Consider the following 13,679-nt stretch of genomic DNA (forward strand, 5'->3'; position numbering starts at 1 on the left):
TAGGACCTCCCTTTTAGCTGGAGTACATAAGGATATCAAATGTGTTCTTATAGGTGGACATTTAACGTCTAGGGAGATTCAAGAATAGGCAAGTAGATTCCAGGAGGATAAGAACAGTGTCTGTTTTGTTGAGATATGATATCCTAAACACATAGGAGGTATTAATTAAATACTAGTAAGGATGGCATTAAACTCACAGTTCATTCAAAGAAAATATACTGCAATTCTCAAGAAGATGTGTGTTCCTACTGGTTTCTCTGTCAGTGGTCAGAGAAATGGAGAGTGGCCAATGGATATAACTTCTTATTTTCTGGTTGTGTTAAGCCAAGTACAATATTTGCGTTGAAGGATGAGTATTAAAATAGTCATCCTCAGGCACTCATTTAAAGGGAGGAAAGCAAAGTTCCTAAGGGATTGTCATAATTTATAAAACCATGGTGCTAAATGGCATGAGGTCCAGAGACAGCGTTTCCATGGGCTGGTAGAAAAGTGCACTGCATGCTGTTGCTAGGCAACAGCCCATGCCAGCTTCTCTTGAATGAAGGCCAAGAGAATCAACAGAAACCAATGGGCTTATGAGGAGGGTTTTCACCCAGAATACTAACTTCTGTGTTCTTTTTGCCATTATAGATAGTATAAGTCTTTACCAATATTTGGTGGGGAGGGGCTCCGTATGTGGCAATAATTTAGCAAATCATTTCCAAAGCCACTTCATGAAGTTTTGCTTATGGCTAAGTATTAATTATACAATTTGTGTATAAAATGTAAATTCAGGAAGCAAGAACACATTTCTCTACATGATGTTCCATTTACACCAATATGTAGCCACCCACCTATTTTTTCCTATTTGAATATTCCATCCCATTCCTTTCTCACTTTGGCTACATGTTTCATGCAGAGTAGATCTGCTCTAGACAGCATGTTCAACTACATTTGTAACTAGAAAATTCTTTATTTCAGCAGGTGTTCAGGGTGCTGTGGTTTGCCGAGGGTAACTTAACAAATCCATTACTTTTGTTGCCTGGAAGCATTCCAATGGGAGAAGTTGTGGCTAGTACTATGTTGTAAATTGCACCCAAAAGTTAGAATCACAGAATAACAAGTCTCTTGCCTTAAATCCTATTTTATCCAAAGTTATGGAATGAATCAGGTATTGATTCACTTGAGCTGTATTGCATACCTACTGTGTGCCAGACATTGTACTTTCACTTATGCAAAGTGTGTAAATTGTGTGTGCATAATCAAGCCACACTAGCATACACATTTTATAAACTCTAGTTAATTTATTTTCCCAGGGTTTATTTTCCATTTTGCTCTGTCTTACAGCCAAACTTGCATAATTTCTTTCTATTCTGAAATTCACTGAATAGGATTGATACTGGGGGTTTCTTTGCCATTGGTCATAAAGTCATGGACTTCTAGAGCTGCTTCCAAGTCTGCAGTTGTAATGTGGGAAAGGAATGCCCATTAACAATTCCTCCCCAACTCTAACTAGAAACTCTCTGTTTTGATCCTTTCTACAAATTGGGTTTCTTAAAAAACAAGATTTTGTTTGAAAAAGAAAGTCTATAAACTTTGGTATAAAACTTGATAACTCAGGAAAATAGTATTTATTAGATTGGTAGGTACCACTAAGTGCCACATACACCTGCATGGACCACTTCTAGTTGCACCTGGGATGTGTACTTAAAAAGGCTGAACCTGGGCACCCTGGATGGCTCAGGTGGCTAAACACTTGCCTTTGACCCGGGTCATGATCCTAGGGTCTGGAGCAGCAGGCTTCTTGCTCAGCAGAGAGCCTGCTTCTCCCTTTCTACCACTCCCCCTGCTTGTGCTTTCTCTCTCACTTTTGTTATCTCTCTCTGACAAATAAATAAAAAAAATCTTAAAAAAGAAATAAAAGATGAACCTGAGGCAACCCCTTGCTCCCTAAACCCGCTGAAACAGATTCCCTGAACATTGGGCCTGTGAAAATTTTTTTAAACAGAAATTCTTATGTACATTAAATTTAATAATTTTTATATAAAAATTTATTTTATATACAAAAGAGTATGGGTAACATATATGTGTCAAGGACTACTAACCTCTTTGCCCTCTACCCAGCTTGAAAGATAGAAAATTATTATTTTCTTTGAGGCCTATCATTTGTCCCTCCAAAATCTCCTTTCTTTTCTCATTCTCTAAGTAGCCATTATAATGAATCTTTTGTGAATAATTCTCTTTTCTTTAGAGTTTCACTCAGATTAAGCAATGCATTGCTTGATCTTGCCAAGCTTTGGCAAAATGGAATTATGCTGTATGTATTATTTTGTCACCTGTCCTCTTTTGGAGTAAATTTGTGAGAGTCATCTATGTTGTTATGTATACCTATGGTTTATTCTTTTATGTATATTGGAGTCCAGGTATGAGTATTCCAAAATTATCCAGTTTCCTCTTTGCGGACTTCAGTAGTTTCAGTTTTTCCTCTCACAAACAACACTGCCATAAACATTTCTGTAACACATCTCATAGTTCTGAAAAAGTTATGGCCATAGAAGACTATATTCCAGGGTATATACCTGTGTGTAGGATTATTGGGTTATATGTGCAAATTCAAATTCACTAGGTGATACCAATTTTCCCACAGTATGGCTGTATCAGGTATCAAAATGTAAGAAATTCTGTTGATTTTGTTGATTTTAATCAGATTATTATTACACACATTTATAAGAAAACATGGGATATTGTGGGTGGCATAGTTCTGTTTCCATTTATCTGGTTAAAGTGTTCTCAAAGAGTCCTGTTCTTGCCTTGCCTATACACGATTAAAGTGAAGGGCTTGAACTTAAAGTTTTAAAGATCTGTATGTGGAAGCTTCAGCTTGAGACCTTTACGATCTCACCTTCCACTTATTAGTACTGTCTTCAGCTTTTCTCTGCATTGGTGAAAATTCCTTTCTGCCAAATACGAGGCATTAGTAAAGGATGCTCATGGTTTTGTGTCAATTTTTTTTGTGTCAGGTATCGTGGGTTTCTCAGGTCTAAATCCTTGAAAATACTGTAAATCCTCATGATGGCCATCTCTGGGCTCTAAACGAAACAGTTTATCCTTTGATAATTGAAAATTAGTAGTGTTTTTATTGAGGAGGGTGTGGTAGACAAGCCACAAGTGTTTTCCTTTTCTTCTTTCTTTTGCCCAATTTCAGACCAAGGCGCTCAGAAATACTATTGGTCTTTACCCTTCACAATATCCTCTGTGTTGTAAAGGGAAGGGCGTGGACAAATCCCGCCCTTTCTCTTCATAGGGTGCTTTCCTGGGTGGTGGAAGTATCATGGATGTGTGATTAGGACAAGAGGTCTCTCGCTTAAGCTCCTTGGGAAGTCCAAACCAGGACTGATCACTCGAGGGGTCCAAAGAAATGTTTAGAGTGCTGGAGAACAAGGCGGAAGGTGTTTTGAATTGTTACCAAGACAATGGGGTTAGGCACACAAAAGGAGAAGGATGCAATTTTAGAGGAATACACAAAAACTTCAAGTTATTTTAGTGATGTTTTATTTCTTAAGAATAAATTATGATTCTTCTGGAATGGATAATAAATACATATATTTTAAAAAAGTATGCTATCCTGGAAATGGGTTTATGAAGAAATAAATAGGAGGAATTAGATTACCACTAATCTGTAGTTTTTTCAGCCTTATTTGAGTGGATTTGCCTGTATGAGGTACTTGGGTGGACAGGGAGTTTCCGGGTCTAGGAGACACAATAGACAGATAAGATCTTATGTTGTTATGCATATGAATTTTAGCAATATTTACCAAATAATATACTAGATGGAAAAAACCCTATTTATACCAAGCAGGGAAAAGACTACAATTTATGAAGCTCTAAATGAGTCATCAAGGTTTCTCTTTATGGAGGAAGATAATATTAACAGCTGTTCTATTGGATTCCATTTGCTTAATTCAATAGGATTATTCTAATGGTTTATTTATTTAATGTTTTACATCATGTAAATATTTTGGTCTGATTGTAATATGCATTTGTTTTCACATTGCAGGTTTATACTTTTGCAATGAGGTATTTTTGCATGTGCTTTTTTAATCCAAGAAAATTACTGAAGCAGAATGAAGCTGTTATTGAAGGACAAAGTGTTGACAGAATGATTATCAATGAAAGTAAAAATTTTAGTGCATTTTTCTTGATATATTGGCAACAAATACCCACTGCTTCTTTAATTTTCATGACCACATGATATTCTTTTCCTTGCTATCTTCTCATTTTGCTAGCTGCTCCTTCTTCGTTTCTTTAATTGGGTCCTCTGGTTGGTCAGGATTGACTATACTAAACAGACTAGATCATGCTCTAGTAATAAGAATTACAATGGTTTAGAAAGACATACATACAACCCATGCTATATGTCCCATGGGTTGGCAAGAGATTCTGCTTCACACAGTCTCTTGGGGCCCTAGTTTTAGAGATACTGCCCATATCTTATAGCTGTACCATTAGAACACATAGTCACCTTAGTTGCTATAGCAGGAAAAGGAATCTGAAAAAATCATTTTTATGCCTTTCTTCTTGAAGTGACACATGCTGTTCATATTCTCCATTGGCCAAAAGAGTCACCTGGACCCGTCTAACTGCAAGTTTGCTGAGAAGTGCCTGGAGTGGGGGAAGCACCAGATACCATTGGACACTTGCAATGTCTACTTCTATTTCTCCACCTGTCCTCTAAATGAACTGAATAAACTATTATGGGCCATTTTTCTTTATATCTCTAGTCTCTTAATAGTTCCTATTCATCCTAGTATTTCTTGAAACATTTAATACAGTGCTTTCTATGTCTTACATGCTTAATATTCATAGAATTTACCTGAACTGTAGTCAGTGGGTAATGTTGGTGCCACTGATTATGCAAAGTAAGACTGACATCTTAGACATCACAAACACATGCGATTCTGCTGTTGAATGTTGTGTAGAGAAGTGTATGTGGCAAAATGGGTTGATAGAAAGAGAGGAACTCATTGGTGAGGGTAACTATTCTGCTTTTTTGTTCAGAAAAAAATATATATATATATAAAAGAAAAAAGAGAAACAAGGAGAAAAAAAGACAATCAGAGGTGTGGCAAGCCATAATCTAGATATAAAAAGACTAGGATTCAAGTCCTAAGTGTATTACTAGTAACTGTGTAGCCATGAGAAAATAGCTTCAAGTCTTAGAGTTTTATGTTATCCACAGGCCAACATAAGATATTGATCTAGATAATCACTGAGTTTCCCTACATCTGTACTTCCTTTGTGATTGTTTATTGACATTTGTGAACCTTGGTCAAGACTGCGGACTCTAGGTCTTTCTCTTCTTTTTTGCCAGGTTACCTTATTTATGTCGGGGGATGATAGGTGTAATATTAACCTATGGAAGTGGAGGGAGTCTGAGTGTATAGGGTTGACCTGCTTGATGATAGCTTGCAGGTGGTCTGCCACACCTGTCCTCAGAACTGGAGGGCTACTGAGTACACAACTTCATATATGTGGACACATTTGTTGTTTTACATTCAACACTGGAAGATTTTAGTATTCTAGTCAAAGATTCCAAAATTCTAGAATATCACTCAAGATGAGCAGGTGTTTGATAGACATCATTTCCTCCGTTTTCCTATGTCTTGTTGAAGTGATTGAAAAGACGTTTACAAAAATAAATAAAAATAAAGTCATAACAATATTGAAAACCAAGGAAAGAAAACTGATGGTAGACCAGAACATTTAAGGAAATACTGCAAGATGAGAAATGGATGGGGTTAGATTGAAAAGCAGTAACAGGGGAAAATCCATTTATTAGAGATTAAAGCTATAGGCAATAAGAACATTCCAGGGAAGAGTGAAACTCAGATGTGAGACCAGGAATGGAGTGTGAAACATGTGACAGTCACCAGGGTACTTCATGAAAGAATTCACTTCTCAAATAGCTGAGCCTATAAGATTACCCTTCTAAGTTTGTGACACTTATTGTTTGTGTATTGAGTGGTGGCTTTAGTACCAGACTAACATACCATAAATACACTGGATAATCTGTCTGAGAATAATCTAGAAGTGAGTAATGAGGCTTGAGAAAAAACTAGAGCAGATTTGAGGCAAATCTAGGACAGTCACATCAGACACTATAAAAATTTAAAAGAAGGGACAGCTCTGCCTAAAAGTGAAATACAGTAAGGTTCTCTATCCTTGAGTAAAGTCCTCATTTGGGTGTCTATGGTGACCCCTCAGGGAAGCCTTCTTGAGATATGGTTAGCCACTTATGGTCCTTCAGCTTGCCTTTCCATTCAGGAAAAGGGCCTGCTAGGAAAACCAACCTACACATTTGTTATGGTCTTCCTGAATACTCTACCTAGATTTTAACACCATAAATATGAATTGACAACTGTGACACGAACTGAGTGTCCTTCAATTTATTCTGACACTCTCTACCTGGAGATAGCATTAGATCCTACAGGATAAAGGCTATCCCACAAGAGCGCCATCCTCCTCCAGAGCCCTCCTTGGGTTTGATCAATTTGCACAGAACTTTGCACAGAACTTCAGAAAACAATTTTCTTACTAGATTATAGGTTTATTACAAAAGATACTGAAGGAATATTCCCAAGCAGTTGCCAAAACTTCCTTTGTTTCCAGGAAATTCCCTGTCTTCTCTGGCCAGATATGGACTACCTACCCGCCTTGTTGGTGGGAAACATGGCATCTGCTTCTCTGGAGCTGATGAGCTCCTGAACCAAGAACCCTTCTTCTGCCCTCTGGCAGCACTTTGTCTCTTCTGCTTCCCCATCCCCCTTTTCCCGTTTCTGCACCACCTTGGGTGTGGCCTACACTGCTGGCTACTAGACCATCCTCAGTGCCTTAGGCACCATGGCTCCTCCCTTCACTGTCAAGGAGCAAGAGGACCCTCCCCCCACTTCCCACTCCAGATTTCCCCATGTGTCTCAGGTGAAAATTGACCATGGGGAGGATCCACATGGAACACAATTCAGTATTTAAACCAAGTTCGTTGGTTTAATTAAGATAGATGTGTCTTTTAAGTTATCGGTGGTAAACCTGAAACACTTATTCTGTCAAGGTTTACTGAAGGTCAGATAATCTCTTGTTATCTCTGTTGAGTTGTTAGTAAAAAGATGACTAAAATGATTAATTGTCTCATCAAAGTTTTCATGGGTAGTTGTTAAAATAGTTTTCAAAGTTTTTGGTAACCTGAAACTTTTAGTTTTGCTTGGATGACAAATGGAATTAAATTTGGTGGACATCTAGGTCTTTTTCAAATGGGATAAAGTGCTAAAGCATTGATTACTGGACATAGGTTTGTGCTTTTGACTTATTGCAGAGAACTAAGGATATTTAAATCTGTTGGTAAACATGTTTTTTGCTTAACTGATTCACAAATTTGCCATTTATAAGAATTCTGGTGCAATAGTTCACAATTGGTTACTCAGTCTTCGCTGAGATTAAGGTTTCTAAAGTACAAAATTATGCTAACCTTAAAAAAGATAAGGAATGGAAATGCACATTTGTTGAAGGTAGAAGAAGGTAATTTTGTCCTAAATGAGATGTTGTTTGGAAGGAAATGGCTTGGGACAAAACCTGAATGCAAAGGAAAGTTGTAAAATGTTTGTGAAGGGAAATCTTTGCAAACAAATTTTAGGTGTGGTCAGGATGAACTAAGATTGAAACGAATGAATTTTAAAAAGACACAGGTATAGAAATTTGGTTTTCTGGGGCGCCTGGGTGGCTCAGAGGGTTGGGCCTCTGCATTCGGCTCAGGTCATGATCTCAGGGTCCTGGGATCGAGTCCTGCATCGGGCTCTCTGCTCGGCAGGGAGCCTGCTTCCTCCTCTCTCTCTCTCTGCCTGCCTCTCTACCTGCTTGTGATCTCTGTCTAATAAATAAATAAATAAAAAATCTAAAAAAAAAAAAAGAAATTTGGTTTTCTCTCTGTTCAAAAAGACAAAGTATTCTCAATTTTTGGTCTGCTCTTGACAAGAAAATTCAAATAGTTGTTTTCTCTCTGCCTGCTAAGAAAAACCAGTTTCTATGTCTAGCCTTTATCAGGTCTTGAACATCCCTAATCCTATGTAGGCATGTGCTTTAAAACTTTCTAAGGTTTTAACAAACTTCCCCAAGATTTAAATCATGAACAAAGTCTTGTTGACTAATTAGACTTGCTTGTGTGGTATGTAATGTTCTGGTTCTGGCTATTGAAGTGTTATGTATCACAGAATAACTGAGTTTCCTTGTCAATCGTATCATAGTGAACTCTCCTATCAGATCATTAACCATGTGTATTCTGAGTTTTTGTCACTTATAATTATTCTAATTCTCTTGTAAAATAAGTTTCATCTTTAAGGAGGTTCATATAAAGGACTTTTAAGACAATACAGGTATTCAATATCTTTAAGATCAGAACTGAAATGAGTAAGAACTTCCAGAAGTAAGAAGCTGCATTCAGATTAAACCCAGAATCAGTAACATGGGACTAAATGAACTAAAAAGATGATTATAGCTTTGTGATCCTTGTTTGAAAAATGTTACTGTTTCCTTAATGTTCATTCTTCCTGATTAAGGAAAATTAAGATTTCTATGACATACAGAAACATGATTAAAATAATCATTTGTAAGCAAATTAAAGCATTCAACTTTTCTATCTGAAGCCTCCGAAACCCAAAAGGTCTCCATAAGTATACCTTCTTCCATGGCAATCCTAGTCATTTGCACAAGTTCCATAAGAATCTGTTCTCCTTGTAACAGGACACCATTGGAAATGTTGGTTATTTTACCAAGGTTTTGACTGGAATGTCATATTTGAGAAAGACTTTCACAGACTCAGATATGACCAGACAGCTTTAAGAAGCTAAGGTTGACTTTATGAAACCTGGATCCATAAAGCCCCTTTGAACTGTTGGCCTGATACCTTGCTTACAGAGGTCCCAGCAACCTCACCAGGTGAGTAAAGAATGTCACTTCCTGGCAGGTACAGGAACCTCAGGATAATTTGGGGACCTCATGAACAAGAATCTGCCCAAATCTTACAGGTATTGCAGGTATGTCTTGGCTTGGCTTCTGGCCTGGAGAGGCTACTAAAAATTCAACCTAGAGATTCCTTATAAAGTTCCAGCAAAGCAGATTCTAAAAGATCTATATGATTACTCACTGTTCTTGCTGAGTGTATGTAAATAATAAGGCAGGTTTGTTAGAAATGGACTTGTTTCTCAAATAAATTAGTCCTGACTTTGCTATCTCTGGAAATGAGGGTTATTTATTAAGGAAAATTAAGATTTCTATGACATACAGAAACATGATAAAATAATCATTTGTAAGCAAATTAAAGCATTCAACTTTTCTATCTGAAGCCTCCGAAACCCAAAAGGTCTCCATAAGTATACCTTCTTCCATGGCAATCCTAGTCATTTGCACAAGTTCCATAAGAATCTGTTCTCCTTGTAACAGGACACCATTGGAAATTACATTTAAATAACCCACCTTTGTGGATGTAAATTCTAGGTTTGATTGTCTTTAAATGTTTGTTGTTTACCTAAGCTAGACAATTTGAGGTAAACTTCAGAGGTTGCACAATAGCTCATTTAGACAATCTTCTTATTTTTGTATTTATTTTTACTTATAATAATAACAGGACCCCATGGCACATGATTAAACAAAATGGGATTGATTCCCCAACAATTGTATAACTTACCACCTTGACCAATTCTGTGTGGCTGGGATAATGAAACCATTCCCTAAAAGCCAGAGCATACTCCACTCCATAGGGTTAACTATGGAGTTGTAGAGAATGGGTGACCCCACTTTCCTTATGATTGGATTGGGTAATGCACTTGGGGATAGCCTTATCTCCTGAGACAGATTTTCTCCCACTTGCCAGTGATCCTTTGTAATTAGAATGTTAACTCTTTACCTCAAACAAAGAGGTCTTCTTGATGGTATTTTTCAGTCATATGTATCCTAGAAGCCACCTCTATTGAGGTGCAATTTCAAACAAAGGCTTAGCTAAGCATACAACAGTGCTCCTGGTAAAAGGAACCTCAAGGCTTACCATGGGACAGGCCCTAACAGTAATGACTTCACATCAGGTCCAGAGTGTCTTAGAAACCAATGGATGAAGGAGACTGACGTACTAAATATCAGGCTACACTTACAGATATGCCTGAAATAATACCTAAAACCTGTCGAACTTTAAATCCAGCTACCCTTATGCTTGGACATGAATGTCTTACTTCCATAGAGCATAACTGTTGGAGGTCATTGATCTTGTTTATTCTAGTCAACTGTATTTGAAAGATTCCCACAGTTAAAATTCACCTCAAAGGCTCAATGGCAGGCCACCCCCTATAATAAATAGACTTAGAGGGGACCTGGAACAGATTGGAAACTTAGAAGTGTCCCAGTACCTCCAAGCCCTGGGAAAAACTCTAAGGCACATCTCTATAGATGAGAAGCTTTAGAAAGGACCCCCTGAGACCATGTGGGTCAGGACCCCACACTGTTTTTCTAACCACCTCTACTGCCCTCAAGGTCTTAGGTGTCACCCAATGGATCCGCTGCTTTGGAGTTGGACGAATCACACCAGTGAAAAGCCCAACTAGACCCTATGGACCCACTCTGGCTCCACCTTCGATAAGACCCCACCAACTGATGGACATCTGTTCACCTTGGTCCCTGGCTATTATCAGCGCGATATCCCTCACCTCAGGAGTTGGACTTTATGCCACTGCCCCTTCTGACTGGACTTTCTCCCAGAAGCTTGTTCTTGTTATTGTTTATTGGGCAGCCTTAGGAACCTTAACATGGTTTGCTAAGTTCAGAGAAAACACTGTTACCAGGCAAGCCGCTGCCCAGATACTAGTCTTGCAGGGGTATCGGCCCATAATAGATGATAATGATGCCCTCTAAACTAAGGTGTTTAAAGGGACATCAAAGGGGGGAAATGATAAGTACTATACCCCAAAGATGAAACTGTACTCTAAGATGGCCAACCAAACCAGCAAGGGAATTCTAGTCCCTGTCTCAAAGCCCTTCTGGGTTCTTCTTTCCTACCCTGTTTCCCACGTGAGCCAAAAGTACCAAGTATGTGGAAGTAGAAGAGTATAAATTACCCTTGGGGCTTGGGGCTCAGACCCTTGGAGAACGGTCTCCTCTGAGCCCACCAGTATTAAATAAACCTCTAATCCTCCAAAGTCTCCAAATGCCGAGTGCCACTTGGTTCTTCCCCTAGGATCCAGTCCAGGTTCCATAACAAAAGGCTAGTACCAGGAGGTCCAGCACTATTCCCACTAATTGTAATTACAAAGCAAAACAGAGATAATGGGAGATAATGGGAGGGCAGGGGTAATAATGATAATAATAGATATCTTTAAAGTAGACCATTTCAACTGAACTGAAGAAAAACACAAGTCTGCTGATTAAAAGTGACATTGAGTTCTGAGCAGGATAAGTGAAATTACATATATCCACACATACATATTCTACCATTGAATATATCCTGTGAAATTTGAGAACACAAAGTATAGAGAAAACATCGTGAGTACTTCCAGAGAGGAAGGGGAAAAGAAAAAAAAAGAAAGAAAACCAACCAACCCCAAATCAGAACATTTTCCTTGAAAATGTGCGAGAATCAATAAATCACCCAGAATATACTTATAACTACAGAAATGAATGTTAGAAACCTTGACAATGCAAAAGTAAGTCTATAAGAGAAGCAAAAGTGGAGTGTCGTATCATTATCAAATTCCTCATTTAATATTGATAACTTTAGAAATAGAATCTGCATCTGTTCAGCGAAGAAGAAAGTGAGTAATTATCTCTGAGGTGTGGAACCTGTGGGGTGGGAGGAAGGGACACTTATACTTATTTTTAGAGTTCTGTAAGAGTTGATTTTTCTTAAAACAATCTGCAGATATTAATGATGAAAAAAGAGTCACAGGCAGGCATCAGGGCCTCAGCCATTCTGCTCATAGAATTCTATTTTGTGACCATTTCCCCCAATCAGACCCTCTTCTAGACCTGCATGATGAGTTTGGCTGCCACACTCTCCAGGACAAGAAGCTCTGGGTGTCATGAAGACAGCCAGAAGACCAGTGAGTGGGGGGATGGGGGGCTAACTTGGATTTGCTACAATTTACCAGCGCAGTTTGATTGATACATTGGCCCTGACTGTTTCAGTATTTTTTCATCTGTAAAATGGGAGGTTGCATTAAATCAGTGAATTTCAGGCTGTGTTTGCAGAGCTCTGAAACTGATGAGGAAATACTTACAGGGGCAGCCCCTAAGAACGAGGGGGTTTGGAGGAAGGCTTAGATTCCTCACTCTCAATTTCACCAAAGCAGTTGTGTTTTGACCTACTTTCAGTGATGATTTCCATATAAGATGCCATTTGAGTGAAGGGTGCTGTGTTAAAGTGGTGTGAACTCTATAGGACTAGATGTTGCCCAGGGTCCTTTTCAGCACTAAGATCCTATGATTCTGGAAAAGACAGTTGTGCAAAAAAAAAAAAGTCATTGGATATCAATGAACAGCCTTTTTTTTTTCTTCCCCCATTTTCTTTGAAAACAAATTCTAGCAACAATGAATCAAAGATTCTTTTGATATAAATACATAATTTTAGACTTAGGAAGAAAATGTAGGGTTAAATACATTATTGGATTTTCAGCCCAAGTCATTTTGTAAGAACCACTTTTCATATCTGCAAAGTTTTTGTTTATCAGGCTTCCTGATATGCATACTACTGTACTCCCTGGCAAATTTATGTTTTTTTCCCCCACACTTGAGGAAAAGATATGTAATAGTTTAATTAAATCTCCCCCTACTTTATCATAGAGCTTCTTAACCATACATTTTCCCTTTTTCTGCTGTCTGTGAGATGATAGAACTGACAGAAAGGAAAGATACTGCTTGGGCTGTGCAAATGCCTGGCTATAAATTAATCTTAAATTAATCTAGAAAACATTAAATTAAACTAATATTTAATGAAGTTTAACTTTTGGGAAGTAAATCGTGATTTGTGCCAGAATTTCAATGCAGGTGGCTGTGGTAGTATAAGGCCTGAGCAATTAGGTGCCCTGCTGGCAGTTTAACTGGATCAGAAGGCTGTAGGTTAGGATTACTGTTTGGATGTTGGGTACTTGTCTCATTTCCTAAATTACAGAAGAAGCCTTTATTTTCCCCCTGTGACACTTACTTTTTTAAAAGGATTTTGTTTATTTATTTGAGAAAGAGAGAACAAGAGGGAGAGCAGCAGAGGGAGAAGGTGAAGCAGGCTCCCTACTGAGCAGGGAGCCCAGTGTGGGGTTGTTCCCGGGACCCTGAGATGACAACCTCAGCCAAAGGCAGACACCTAACCAACCGAGCCACCCAGTCACCCCTATCCCCTGGGACACTTATTAATTAATCTTTGCCTTGCTTTCTTGCAAATCACTTTTCTACCTAAATTTCATTCTTTCAGTCATTCATTGATTAAGTATTTGCTCAGCGCCTGCCCTTGTGCTGGCTGCTAGGAAGACCGTGATGAGCACCATGGGTGGAGAGCTGCCCTGCAGTTTACAGCTCAGTGCAGAGTCAGGCTGGTAAACACTCCCTAATCTAGGGTGCTAGGAATGCACAAAGATAGGGGCTCTACCTGGATTTGGGAGTTCATGTCCATAACCATG

General features: G+C 38.5%; 2 long non-coding RNA genes across 6 annotated transcripts in view; one reads left to right on the forward strand and one right to left on the reverse strand.

Moving 5' to 3' along the window:
* Window positions 1-12,489, reverse strand: part of LOC309858859 — an 82,900-nt gene extending 70,411 nt beyond the window's left edge. For all 3 annotated transcript variants that reach the window (XR_014308385.1, XR_014308386.1, XR_014308387.1), the window contains exon 1: window positions 12,288-12,489. This is a non-coding gene — a long non-coding RNA (uncharacterized lncRNA). The remainder of the gene's footprint in view (window positions 1-12,287) is intronic.
* The window catches only part of LOC309858860, a 348,226-nt gene that overhangs the window by 198,669 nt on the left and 135,878 nt on the right, over window positions 1-13,679 (forward strand). The gene's annotated exons all lie outside the window — the stretch shown is intronic.

This window comes from Mustela nivalis, assembly GCF_964662115.1.
Source record: "Mustela nivalis genome assembly, chromosome: 2".
In the NCBI taxonomy this organism is placed as follows: Eukaryota; Metazoa; Chordata; class Mammalia; order Carnivora; family Mustelidae; genus Mustela; species Mustela nivalis.